Source organism: Rutidosis leptorrhynchoides, chromosome 2 (genome assembly GCF_046630445.1).
Source record: "Rutidosis leptorrhynchoides isolate AG116_Rl617_1_P2 chromosome 2, CSIRO_AGI_Rlap_v1, whole genome shotgun sequence".
NCBI lineage: Eukaryota > Viridiplantae > Streptophyta > Magnoliopsida > Asterales > Asteraceae > Rutidosis > Rutidosis leptorrhynchoides.
The window spans coordinates 63,830,829-63,844,407 of NC_092334.1; the positions used below are offsets into that span (position 1 = coordinate 63,830,829).

The window sequence follows — 13,579 nt, forward strand, 5'->3', positions numbered from 1 at the left end:
TATATCAACAAATTTTCTTTTTAAGTAATCGTTACATATATATATATATATATATATATATATATATATATATATATATATATATATATATATATATATATATATATATATATATATATATATATATATATATACTTTTAATACTTTTAATATTTTCTTAGTCCGTAGTTAGCAGTCCGATGTTAGTGGTCCATAATTAGTTGCTTAAATAAAATAAATAAAGACCCCATCGTATTGGTATTGATCAGAATTAATCTTGACCCATGGTACCATGTTGTCAAATGACATGTTGCGTACATAAAGTACCGTGTTGTCAAATGACGTGTTGCGTACAATCATGAGGTCTTATGATTAATCTTCTCGTGTTGTTTACGGGTGGTCCTGAAATATATAAAATCAAATCATAAGTAAATATATATGAAATATCATATTAATTAGAAATATATGATTAATTTAATTTTTCTCCAAATATTTTCGTAGCTAAACTAGCTTCGCATACCCGATCTTGTTTTAGTCGTAGTTTCTTCATTACAACTCCGTTTTTGTTGGTTCAACTTGCCACTTCCTTGGATCGAGTCAAATTTTAAGAATATGAACTGAAAATACCTTAGGTTGTATTTGAAATCACAGGTTATAGGTCAAACTTTGGTGAAACTTATGAAAGTGATCATTTTCCATCATAAAAACAACATTTAATGATCATTTTTCTAAAAATACTTACACTTTGAGTTAAACCATGAAATTTTTATGTGTTAACATATTCATAAGAAATATCATTTTTCCAGAATATGAACTTTTAATTCAAAGCTTAAGATGGTTTTTAATTATCCAACCCAAAACAGCCCCCGGTTGCACTCCGACGACGTAGATTCAGTTTTTAAAATGTTCTTTGTAAAACCAAGTTATATCTTGTTAAGTTGGCATATCATTATGATATATTACAGGTCTTGAAGTGTTTTAAAAGTTAATTTAGAAGGATCTATTTAGTTTGCAAACAAGTTTGAAATCATTCAAACTATGTTCTTGTTGTTAAAATTTTATACCACAAAATAAGATAGCTATATGAATATGATTTGAATAAGATTATGAATAAGGTTACTACCTCAAGTTACTTGGACAAAGTTACTGTAAGAGATGAGAAAAATCCTAGAATCAAAAGAGTGGTGGAGTAGGATTGAAAGGTTGGAAGTAAACTTGTTTACTTGGAAGGATTTTTGAAGTGTTCTTGAATGGATTTTCTTATGATGATTAAGGGTTGTTTTTGAAGCTATATCTTCATGGTTATTTGCTGAGATTGTGAAGAACACTTAAGGTTCCTAAGAGTGTGTTTTTGGTTAGAGAAAATGTGTAGTAAAAATGAAAATGGAATGGAGTATAAATGGTGGTGAAAAGATGTATAAATTTGTAATATTGTGCAAAAGTCTTGTAATATGCCAAATTGATTAATCATGCATGCTAAGATCCAAAATTGGCTGACTCATGGCTGCTAATAAAGTGATTATGATGTGTATATACCAATAGTAAATATGTATAGAAGCTGGGTATGATACGGGTACATATACCCTAGATATACGTATAAAAATCTTGAGAAAACGGAACGAGGATTCAAATATAGCTATCTTTTGTAAATATACTTATATTGTTTTATGTATATAAATCCTTTAAAAGTGATAAAATACATATCTATACGATACATGTATAAGCATTATAAGTTTTAAGTATTTAAGTCGAACAACGTCACATATAGTTATCGTTTTGAAAACTTAAGTTAGTAGTCTCAAAATATACTTATAACTCATTGTTATTAGTACACAATGAGATGTTAAAACATTCTTAGATCATGTTAAATATATAAAAATACATATATATACACAAACGTATAATTATCGTATGTTATATAGTTCGTGATATCATCGGTCAAATTGGACGGTCAAACGTTGTGTAAAACTCTTTTCAAAAACATAAGTCTCAACGATTTAGATTACTTATCATGTTGGTAAGGTTTAATTTATGTAAATATTAATCTCATAGGTATAAAATGATCGGAAAAATCAGGGTCGTTACAGTACCTACCCGTTAAATAAATTTCGTCCCATAATTTTAAAATTGTACCTATTTTGCGTTCTCGAGAAACAAATGTGGGTACTTTCATTTCATCTGATCCTCTCATTCCCAAGTAAACTTGGGACCCCTTCAAGCATTCCAACGAACCTTAACGATCGGTATGTTGCTCTGCTTGAGTTGTTTAACTTCACGGTCCATGATTTCGACTGGTTCTTCTATGAATTGTAGTTTCTCGTCGACTTGGATTTCTTCAAGAGGAATGGTGAGGTCTTCCTTTGCAAGACATTTCTTAAGGTTTGATACGTGAAATGTATTATGTACTCCGGCGAGTTGTTGTGGTAACTCGAGTCGATAGGCTACCGGTCCGATGCGTTCGATGATCTTGAATGGGCCTACATACCTTGGGTTCAGTTTACCCCTTTTACCGAAAGGTATTACACCTTTCCAAGGTGACACCTTTAGCATAACCATGTCACCGATCTGAAACTCTAATGGTTTCCTTCGGACATCCGCGTAGCTCTTTTGGCGACTACGGGCTGTTTTCAATCTCTCATTGATTTGTACTATCTTCTCAGTCGTTTCGTGTATGATCTCGGGACCAGTTAATTGTCGATCTCCTACTTCATTTCAACAGATAGGGGATCTACACTTCCTTCCATACAGTGCTTCAAATGGTGCAGCTTTAATGCTCCCATGATAACTGTTATTATACGAGAATTCTGCTAATGGTAGATACTTATCCCATCCGTTTCCAAAATCAATCACACATGCCCTGAGCATGTCTTCAAGAGTCTGAATTGTTCTTTCACTCTGCCCGTCAGTTTGTGGATGATATGCGGTGCTCATATCCAAACAAGTTCCCTGGGCCTCCTGTAGTGATTGCCAAAACTTTGATGCAAATCTACTATCACGATCGGATATAATGGAAATAGGTATTCCATGCCTTGAAACAATTTCCTTTATGTATAATCGTAATAGTTTCTCCATTCTATCTGTTTCCTTTATAGGCAAGAAATGTGCAGATTTGGTGAGACGATCAACTATTACCCAAATGGTGTCATAACCCCAGGCAGTCTTAGGTAACTTTGTGATGAAATCCATGGTAATACCATCCCATTTCCATTCTGGGATTTCTGGTTGTTGAAGTAACCCTGACGGCTTCTGGTGTTCTGCTTTGACTTTGGAACAAGTTAAACATTCCCCAACATTTGTTGCAACATCTGTCTTTAAATTAGGCCACCAATAATGCGTCTTAAGATCTTGATACATCTTTCCAACTCCAGGATGTATCGAGTATCTTGTCTTATGTGCCTCATTCAATATCAACTTCCTTAATCCACCCAACTTTGGTACCCAAATACGGTTTGCAAAATATCGAATTCCGTCTTCCCGTATAATGAGTTGTTTCCCATACTTCTTCATTATTTCATTTCCTATGTTTTCTTTAGTAAGAGCTTCTCGTTGAGCCTCTTTGATTTGTGAGTTGAGATTCATGCGAATTTTTATGTTCATCGCTCGTACTCGAATTGGTTCCCGTTCCTTTCTGCTTAGAGCGTCGGCCACTACATTCGCTTTCCCGGGATGATAGCGAATCTCACAATCATAGTCATTTATCAGCTCGACCCACCTATGTTGCCTCATGTTCAGCTGTTTCTGATCGAAGATATGTTGAAGGCTTTTATGATCGGTAAACACAGTGCATTTAACCCCATATAAGTAGTGTCTCCATATCTTCAATGCAAACACTACTGCTCCCAGTTCTAGATCATGCGTCGTGTAATTCCGCTCGTGAATCTTCAATTGACGAGATGCGTATGCAATAACTTTCTTTCGTTGCATAAGGACGCAACCAAAACCTTGTCGCGAAGCGTCACAATATATCTCAAAATCATCGTTCCCTTCAGGTAACGATAAAATAGGTGCCGTAGTCAACTTCTTCTTCAGTAATTGAAATGCACTCTCCTGCTCAGAGGTCCATTCATACTTCTTCCCTTTTTGCGTTAACGCTGTTAATGGTTTAGCTATTCGGGAAAAATCTTGAATAAACCTTCTATAATAACCAGCTAAACCCAAAAATTGGCGTATCTGCGTTGGTGTCTTAGGAGTCTCCCATTTTTCAATGGCCTCAATTTTAGCTGGATCAACCTGAATTCCTTTGCTACTAACAACGTGGCCAAGAAATTGCACTTCTTTCAACCAAGATGCACACTTAGAAAATTTGGCGTATAACTGTTCTTTTCTTAACAATTCTAATACCAACCTTAAATGCTGTTCATGCTCTTGCTCACTCTTGGAATAGATAAGAATATCGTCAATGAAAACGATAACAAACTTATCTAAATACGGACTACAAACTCGATTCATGAGGTCCATGAATACAGCTGGCGCATTCATTAATCCAAACGGCATGACCAAAAATTCATAATGACCGTAGCGTGTCTGAAAAGCAGTTTTTGGAATATCTTCTTCTTTGACGCGTAGTTGATGATAGCCCGACCTTAGGTCGATTTTCGAGTAAACACATGATCCTTGCAATTGATCAAATAAGTCATCAATTCTAGGTAGTGGATACCGATTCTTGATAGTTAACTTATTTAATTCACGATAATCTATACACATCCTAAAAGATCCATCTTTCTTCTTGACGAATAAAATCGGAGCTCCCCACGGTGAAGTACTTGGTCATATGAATCCACGGTCCAGTAATTCTTTTAACTGACTCTGAAGTTCTTTTAACTCAGATGGTGCAAGTCTATATGGAGCACGAGCCACTGGTGCAGCTCCTGGTACTAGATCTATTTGAAATTCTACAGATTTAAATGGAGGTAATCCCGACAACTCTTCCAGAAAGACTTCAGGAAAATCTCTTGCCACAGGCACGCCATTGATGATCTTCACTTTTTCCTTCGTTTCGACTTTATTAACATGTACTAAGATAGCATAACACCCTTTCTTCAAGCACTTTTGAGCTTTCAAACAACTAATGAGTTTTAGCTTTGAGTTACCCTTCTCTCCATAAATCATTACTGGCGTTTTATCCTTACGAGGAATGCGAATTGCCTTCTTGGCACACACAACTTCAGCTCCTATTTTGGACATCCAGTCCATGCCGACTATTATATTAAAACTTCCTAATTCTACGGGTATCAAATCAATCTTAAATATTTCTCCGGCTAAATTTATTTTACAATCACGACAAATTTTATCGGCTTTAATTAGTTTACCATTAGCTAACTCAATCATGTACTTAGCATCTAGAGGTAATGATGAACAATTCAATTTAGCGTAAAAGTCTCTACTCACGTAACTTCTATCGGCACCAGTATCAAATATAATAGATGCGGATAAGTTATTAATGGTAAACGTACCCGTAACAAGCTCTGGGTCTTCACACGCCTCTCTAGCATTAATAACAAATGCTCTTCCACGTGCAGATCCATTATTCTTCTCTGGATTCAGCCACTGGCTCTTATAATGACCCTGTTTCCCACACCCATAACAGGTAACAGTGGCCAAGGCAGTTCTATTTGCATTAGTTGCAGGAGTCTTGGTGCCATTTGTATTTGTAACAGGAATCCGACAATCTTCAGCAAGATGACCCCTTCGATTACAATTTTCGTACACCACATTACAATAACCAGAGTGATGTTTGTGGCATCTGTTACATAAAGGATTTCGTCCCTTGTAACCTGAGTTCGAACCGCTACCCGCACCTTGCGTGGTTTCTTGTTTCTTGTTGGATTGTTGATGATTACCTTCCCACTTTCTTTTGTTTCCCGATGTCTTGACATCGGTGTTCTTATCTAGAATAATCTGGTCCATCAACTCATTTGCCATGGTGATAGCTTCATGAATAGTATTGGGTTTGGATGCTGTAACATTTGCCTTGACCTTTTTAGGCAAACCGTCTTTGTACAGTTCAATCTTCCGTTCTTCGGTTGGTACCAATTCGGGATATAGCAAAGCTAATTCCATGAATCGCTGATTGTAGTTGGTGAGTTCTGTACCAACAACTTTCAAGCTTCATAATTCAGCTTCCAACTTCCTAACCTCGTTCCTTGGACAATACTCGTTGATTAGCATTGTTTTAAATTCTTCCCAGGGAGTATCATAAGCTACATCTCCTCCTACGGCCTTCACATAGTTTTTCCACCATGTGAGTGCACTATCTTGTAAGGTGCACGATGCATACTTGGTCATGTCCTTCTTAATACAACCACTGATTTTAAACACAGACTAAATCTTTTCGATCCACCGGGTTAAACCGACTGGTCCTTCTGTTCCACTGAATGATGAGGGCTTGCAACCTTGAAAAGTTTTGTAAGTACATCCCACACGAGGATTTGGGTTAATTGTAGCACCTCTCGCAGCCTCGACCCATAACATTCTGTCGTCCACTCGCTGATTGATGAGTTCCTCGATTTCTTGTTTCGTCATTCGGTTCAATCGCTCCATAATCTTCAATAAGAATGAAAAAAAATAATTATTCACATGAAATATTATAGATGTAGTATGTATTTACAGTACATCGTAGCTTATTAATAATATGAACCAGTTATTATTATAAAAGCCTTTTCTTCTTATTAGCGTTTTATAATTATATCTAGGGTAGTACCTACCCGTTAAAGTTCATACTTAATAGCTTAGTACAGAAATCAATTACTATCACCCAAATAATACTCAACCATGGAAAATTATTGCATTTCACACTTCACTATTTTACATATGCTTATCTTACATCAAACATTAAGCAAACCACACTAGTAATATTATACAAAACGTTATATGATCCCATGGTTTAAAACAACAGCGCATCATTTAACCCAAAACGTTTGTGTTCAAAGAAATCGCTTATAGGTTATCTTCACTGTCTCCCTGCATTTTGGCGGAGGGGCTGAAGAACTGGATGACGGGATAGAACTAATAGGAATAGCGGGAATAGGGGTGGAAGTGTCTGGTGGAGTTGGTGCCACAACATCCTCACTAAACTTGGGATTTGGATTTTCCAATTCAGTAGCCTTTCGTTTCTTTCCTCTTTCAAACTTGTCTTTTGTAATTTCCTGTATTTCTTCCTCCTCAGGATCACTTTCCGGTTCCTCTTCAATTGATTCATCCGAAAATTTTGAGTCTTCCCCAAAGGTATCGTTTTTATCATCGAACAGGTTAATGACTGGAACACCATCTGAAGATTCTAGTTCGGAGTCGCTGAATGTGATAACAAGTTCTAAGCCAGACATCTATCACATAATAACTAGCACGTTAGTACCACATAATATTTACATATTAATTTTTTTTAACCAACAAGGATAAGCAATAGTTTTCGAAATCAAACACGGTCAAAGTCCAGACTCACTAATGCATCCTAACAAACTCGATAAGACACACTAATGCAAATTTTCTGATTCTCTAAGACCAACGCTCTGATACCGCATGTCATAACCCGAAATTAACCATAAGGACGAATACAATAACATATGAATTCATCGCGAGGTATTGACCTCTATATGCGACATTTTTCAAAAACTGCATTTGTTTTTACAATACAAACCATAGATTTTATTACAAATACAAGGTTTAAACAACTTAATAATGATTATCGTTTACGATAATCTTAGACTTACAAACTTTACATGTGATAATAACAATATGACTTCCAACATATTTTACATTACAAATCCTCCGATATGCAGTTTTATTTTTGACACAAATATGCATACTCAAGATCTTGCTTAAATTCAACATGTTGCAGCGGAAGCTTTTAGTTATCACCTGAGAATAAACATGCTTAAAACGTCAACATAAAGTTGGTGAGATATAGGTTTAATGCCGGCAGCGTTATAAATATAGACCACAAGATTTCATATATAAACGTTTTAATAAAAATATTCTAAGTTGTTGAGCACTTGATAACCATACTTAACATTTAATCAACGTCGCATATTCCCTTTATTATGAAATCTTACTACATCATACCAAGTGTAGTCACTGAAACGAAGTACTGTGCAACCGTTGAATACTGGTCGTCCAGTCCGGTTGGGGTTGTCAGGCCCGATAGATCTATCAACAGGATTCGCGTTTACAATACCTCATGTAAATAATAGTTACCAAGTTACAGGGAAGTATGCCAGTGGTACAACTCAATGTAGAATATATATTTTTAATCACTTGTGTCCATAACGTAAATCATAAAATGCATGTATTCTCATCCTGAAATATTTAGAGTTTAAAAGTGGGACTATATACTCACTTTTGCCTTGAAGGTATTTATCACGACTTGGTCTCTGATAGATATCACGAACCTAACCATATATATAATATATCAACAAATTTTCTTTTTAAGTAATCGTTACATATATATATATATATATATATATATATATATATATATATATATATATATACTTTTAATATTTTCTTAGTCCGTAGTTAGCAGTCCGATGTTAGTGGTCCACAATTAGTTGCTTAAATAAAATAAATAAAGACCCCATCGTATTCGTATTGATCAGAATTAATCTTGACCCATGGTACCATGTTGTCAAATGACGTGTTGCGTACATAAAGTACCGTGTTGTCAAATGACGTGTTGCGTACAATCATGAGGTCTTATGATTAATCTTCTCGTGTTGTTTACGGGTGTTCCTGAAATATATAAAATCAAATCATAAGTAAATATATATGAAATATCATATTAATTAGAAATATATGATTAATTTAATTTTTCTCCAAATATTTTCGTAGCTAAACTAGCTTCGCATACCCGATCTTGTTTTAGTCGTAGTTTCTTCATTACAACTCCGTTTTTGTTGGTTCAACTTGCCACTTCCTTGGATCGAGTCAAATTTTAAGAATATGAACTGAAAATACCTTAGGTTATATTCGAAATCACAGGTTATAGGTCAAACTTTGGTGAAACTTATGAAAGTGATCATTTTCCATCATAAAAACAACATTTAATGATCATTTTTCTAAAAATACTTACACTTTGAGTTAAACCATGAAATTTTTATGTGTTAACATATTTATAAGAAATATCATTTTTTCAGAATATGAACTTCCAATTCAAAGCTTAAGAAGGTTTTTAATTATCCAACCCAAAACAGCCCCCGGTTGCACTCTGACGACGTAGATTCAGTTTTTAAGATGTTCTTTGTAAAACCAAGTTATATCTTGTTAAGTTGGCATATCATTATGATATATTACAGGTCTTTAAGTGTTTTAAAAGTTAAGTTAGAAGGATCTATTTAGTTTGCAAACAAGTTTGAAATCATTCAAACTATGTTCTTGTTGTTAAAATTTTATACCACAAAATAAGATAGCTATATGAATATGAATTGAATAAGATTATGAATAAGGTTACTACCTCAAGTTACTTGGACAAAGTTACTGTAAGAGATGAGAAAAATCCTAGAATCAAAAGAGTGGTGGAGTAGGATTGAAAGGTTGGAAGTAAACTTGTTTACTTGGAAGGATTTTTGAAGTGTACTTGAATGGATTTTCTTATGATGATTAAGGGTTGTTTTTGAAGCTAGATCTTCATGGTTATTTGCTGAGATTGTGAAGAATACTTAAGGTTCCTAAGAGTGTGTTTTTGGTTAGAGAAAATGTGTAGTAAAAATGAAAATGGAATGGAGTATAAATGGTGGTGAAAAGATGTATAAATTTGTAATATTGTGCAAAAGTCTTGTAATATGCCAAATTGATTAATCATGCATGCTAAGATCCAAAATTGGCTGACTCATGGCTGCTAATAAAGTGATTATGATGTGTATATACCAATAGTAAATATGTATAGAAGCTGGGTATGATACGGGTACATATACCCTAGATATACGTATAAAAATCTTGAGAAAACGGAACGAGGATTCAAATATAGCTATCTTTTGTAAATATACTTATATTGTTTTATGTATATAAATCCTTTAAAAGTGATAAAATACATATCTATACGATACATGTATAAGCATTATAAGTTTTAAGTATTTAAGTCGAAGAACGTCACATATAGTTATCGTTTTGAAAACTTAAGTTAGTAGTCTCAAAATATACTTATAACTCATTGTTATTAGTACACAATGAGATGTTAAAACATTCTTAGATCATGTTAAATATATAAAAATACATATATATACACAAACGTATAATTATCGTATGTTATATAGTTCGTGATATCATCGGTCAAATTGGACGGTCAAACGTTGTGTAAAACTCTTTTCAAAAACATAAGTCTCAACAATTTAGATTACTTATCATGTTGGTAAGGTTTAATTTATGTAAATATTAATCTCATAGGTATAAAATGATCGGAAAAATCCGGGTCGTTACAAAAGTGATCTTTTCTGGTGGCGTCATTTAATTTTCTATAATCAATACAGACACGCCATCTTGTTACAGTCCTAGTAGGAATAAGCTCATTTTTTCATTTGTGGTGACATTCATGCCACCTTTCTTAGGTACGCATTGAACTGGGCTTACCCATAGACTATTAGAGATTGGATAAATTAAACCTGCAACTAGCAGTTTAATAATTTCTTTCTTAACAACATCTTGCATATTAGGATTTAGTCTTCGTTGGCGTTGCACATATGTTTTATGACCTTCTTCCATAAGGATTTTATGTGTGCAATACGAAGGACTTATGCCTTTAATGTCATGAATTTTCCATGCAATAGCTGGTTTATGAGCTTTTAGCACAGAAATGAGTTGAGATTTTTCATTTTCCTTAAGAGAAGATGATATTATTATAGGTAATTCAGATTCACCATGTAAATAAGCGTATTCCAAATGGTTTGGAAGTGGCTTTAACTCTAATGTCGGTGGTTCTTCTATCGATGATTTGTATCGATATATTTCTTCCTCTTTTAGCATTTGAAGTTCTTCTGTTGTTGGTTCATATTCATTAGCCATGAGTGCAGCTAACATTTCAGCTTCATCAATTGGTTCAGTCCCTTCTCCTAAAGAACATTCTCCTGTTCCTTGTAATTCTGGAAATTCTTCTAACAATTCTGCATGTGAATCTATAGTTTGAATATAATAACATGTATCATCTGCATATTGCGGTTGTTACATGGCTCTATCAACAGAAAAGGTAACACTCTCGTCCTCTATACTTAGGGTCAGTTTCTTACCGAACACGTCTATTATTGCTTTAGCCGTGTTTAAGAATGGTCTTCCTAATATGAGAGGAACTCGAGAATCTTCTTCCATGTCTAGAATAACAAAATCTACTGGAAATACTAAAGTACCAACTTTAACTAGCATGTTTTCCATTATCCCTAGGATATTTTACTGATCGATCGACTAGTTGTATGCTTATTCGTGTTGGTTTCAACTCTCCAAGGTCTAGTTTAGCGTATAATGAATATGACATTAAATTTATACTAGCACCTAAGTCTGCCAATGCCTCTATTGAACTAAGACTACCCAGAAAACATGGAATTGTAAAACTTCCTGGATCTGATAATTTTTCTGGTATCTTATTCAACAACACTGCAGAACAATTAGCATTCATAGTAACAGTCGAAAGTTCTTCCATTTTCTTTCTATTTGTGATTAGATCTTTCAGAAATTTAGCATATCTTGGCATTCCTGAAATCAAATCAATGAAAAGAAGATTAACATTTATTTGTTTAAACATATCCAAGAATTTAGATTGCTCGACTTCAAGTCTTTCTTTTCTCATTTTACTCGGGTAAGGAAGTAGTGGTTGGTATGGTTTAACATAAAGTTTAGCCTTAACTACGTTATCTTCATTAACCTTTTCAACTACCGGTTCTGTTTCCTTTTCTTGATCAGATTGTGATTCTTGTGGAGTAGAAATAGAGTCATCAGAAATTTCAGGTATTTCTGGTGGTTTAAGTGTAATACTACTTCTCGTGGTAATGGCTTTAGCTGTTTCATTTCGGGGGTTAGCATTTGTATCACTAGGTAGACTTCCCAGTTTTCTTTCCCCTATTAACCTTGCTAGGTTGCTTACTTCTTGTTCCAGATTTTGGATAGAAGCTTGTTGATTTCTAAATGCTTGAGCATTTTGTTCATTGGTTTGTTTCTGAGATGTGAAAAATTGAGCTTGAGATTCAACTAGCTTCGACATCATGTCTTCTAAATTTGGCTTTTTATCATCGGTTTGTGGTGGTTTAATTGAAAAAATAGGTCTTTGCTGATTGTAAGTATTATTAGATACTTGTTGATTGCTAGGACCTTGTTGGTTGTTGTATGGAACATTTCGGTTATAATTCTGATTTTGATTGTAATTTGGTCTTGGCGGTTGATAATTACCTTGGTAATTATTTCCAGGCCTTTGGTTCATGTATGAAACATTCTCTCTTTGTTCCATTATTTGTTCAATACTGAGACAATCTTTTGTCAAATGTGGTCCTCCATACTGCTCACAACTAATTTGTATTACGTGAATATCCTTAGTCATCTTTTCCATTCGTCTCTCGAAAGCATCTATCTTTGCGGAAATGGAATCAAAGTCATGGCTAGAATCGGCTCTAGCCGCTTTAGATGATCTAACGATGTCTTTTTTTAATGCCACTCATGTGAGTGGGAAGCAGTGTTATCAATAATTTTGTAAGCTTCAGTTGCGGTTTTCTTCATAATGGAACCACCAGCTGCTATGTCGATGTCTTTTCTTGTAGTGATGTTGCATCCTTGGTAGAATATTTGTACTATTTGATAAGTGTCTAAACCATGCTGGGGACATCCTCTCAATAACTTTCCAAATCTTGTCCATGCTTCATATAAGGTTTCATTTGGCTTTTGCGTGAACATAACTATTTCTCCTTGAAGTCTCACAGCTTTAGATGCCGGAAAGAATTGTTTAAGAAATTTTTCAACTAAAACATCCCATGTATCAATCGCCCCTTCAGGTAACAATTCTAACCAATCTTTGGCTTCTCCCTTTAAAGTCCAGGGAAATAACATGAGATAGACCTGTTCATCCTCAACTTCTCTGATTTTGAATAGTGTACAGATCCTATTAAAGGTACGAAGATGTTCGTTTGGATCTTCCTTCGGTGCACCACTAAATTGGCATTGATTAGTTACCATGTGTAGGATTTGTCCTTTGATTTCATAATCTGGCGCATTAATGTCTGGTTGAGTAATTGCGTGACCTTGGCCAGTGTGTTTAGCCCTCATTCGGTCTTCCATACTTAGAGGTTCCAGATTTTCCATGATTGGATTTGTTGAATCTGAATCACTGGAGGATTCTGATTTAATGGTTTCTTCCTCGACAATCTCTGGATGAGTGATTTGTGGTTCAGGAGGAATGATTAGTGGTTCAGGATCTCTGAATTGTCCCTGAATATCCTCCGGATTCTCAATCATGAGGTCGGGTTCAAAAAATGGATTATTGAAAATTTGAATTGGGGTACTTGGTTGACTAGATGACGATTCTAAAGAAAAATCAACGGCGACAATGTTGGCTAGATGTCTTGATCGAGTTACAGGTGGTGGACGTATAAAAGATGGTGAACGTTTTGCTCGGTGCATTCACTGAATATCCTATAAG

General features: G+C 34.8%; 1 non-coding gene across 1 annotated transcript; it reads left to right on the plus strand.

The window, feature by feature from the left end:
- Window positions 1–12,751: 12,751 nt before the first annotated feature.
- Window positions 12,752–12,858, plus strand: LOC139895363 (small nucleolar RNA R71). Its single transcript, XR_011775818.1, has one exon. It is a non-coding gene; the product is annotated as a small nucleolar RNA R71 (small nucleolar RNA).
- Window positions 12,859–13,579: the final 721 nt, after the last annotated feature.